We start from the raw sequence: 993 nt of genomic DNA on the forward strand, positions 1-993 counted from the left end.
GGGATGTTAGAGCAGCCAGTCCTGCGGTGCTTCTTCATTGACAGAGTGACTCCAGGATTCGTGTGATTAAAATGCAAATGTGAGGCTCGGACGCTGTCGACTATTGGGTGAGGCATGTGAAACCGATGCAGAGGGCATGTAGGGGTAAAGTGTGCTGAGAGACACACACTCTTTTCTGCAGTGTGAGTGCAGCAGCAGCAGCAGCAGCAGGGAGGTTCTGTGGCTGGAGGAGATGCATTCTTTATTCTGAGGAGAGGAGGAGGAGGGACAGGAGGGGGGAGAGAGACAGAGACACAGAGAGAGAGAGAGAGAGAGGGAGGCAGAGAGTGAGCGCGAGAGAGAGGTGAGAGCAGAGCACCCTCGTCGAACTATCAGCCAAAGCCATCTAAGAAAACAACTCGCAGGGACTCTCAGTCTGCGTGCTGCGTTCAGGCGCTAAAGGCAACTTGGCACATCCAGGCGCAGAGCGCGGCGCACGGACGCAGCTGGGCCGTCATGGCCCCTGGTGGACCGGTGGACGGCGGAGGAGTAGAAGCGGACGCTGCGATCGCCCTGCCGCCGCTTCCTTCGCTGCAGATGGTGTCGAGTTAAGGGTGGAAGAAAGATAAAAAAAAAAAAAGGAAAAGGAAAAAAAAGAAGGGGAGACTTCGCTGTGAAGCGCGCTGGAGCTGGAGAGAGGAGAAAAAAAAAAAAAAAACAACTCAAGAAGAAGTGCGGGCGGACGCGCAGCCACAGCCACAGCCACCGCGGGGACCCGTGCAGACGAACGTGGTGTTTTACAGACAAACTGGCTCCACGATGCTGATTAGAACCGAGATCCAACGGTGTTACCGAACGGACCTGTACCGCTGGACCGCTTGAAGGACACGGGGCTTAAAGAAACAAGGGCTTTGCGGGGCTTGGAATGGATAAACCCTCGATAAAGGTACGGTGGATGTGACTGTTGGAGTCAAACGGGGGAGAAAATGAATGTTTACCCTCAGCCTGAGTTGC

At 54.8% G+C, this 993-nt stretch overlaps 1 protein-coding gene across 3 annotated transcripts in view; it reads left to right on the forward strand.

The window, feature by feature from the left end:
- Nucleotides 1-993, forward strand: part of flrt2 (fibronectin leucine rich transmembrane protein 2) — a 51,508-nt gene that overhangs the window by 41,168 nt on the left and 9,347 nt on the right. The window contains exon 1 of one of the 3 annotated variants that reach the window (XM_008312791.3): nucleotides 7-925. The exons of the other annotated variants lie outside the window; for them this stretch is intronic. The gene's annotated coding sequence lies outside the window, so the exon portion shown is untranslated. Of the gene's footprint in view, nucleotides 1-6; nucleotides 926-993 lie in introns of those variants that run through there. 3 annotated transcript variants of the gene reach the window in all.

Source organism: Cynoglossus semilaevis, chromosome 7, assembly GCF_000523025.1.
Source record: "Cynoglossus semilaevis isolate Cse_v1.0 chromosome 7, Cse_v1.0, whole genome shotgun sequence".
Taxonomy (NCBI): Eukaryota; Metazoa; Chordata; class Actinopteri; order Pleuronectiformes; family Cynoglossidae; genus Cynoglossus; species Cynoglossus semilaevis.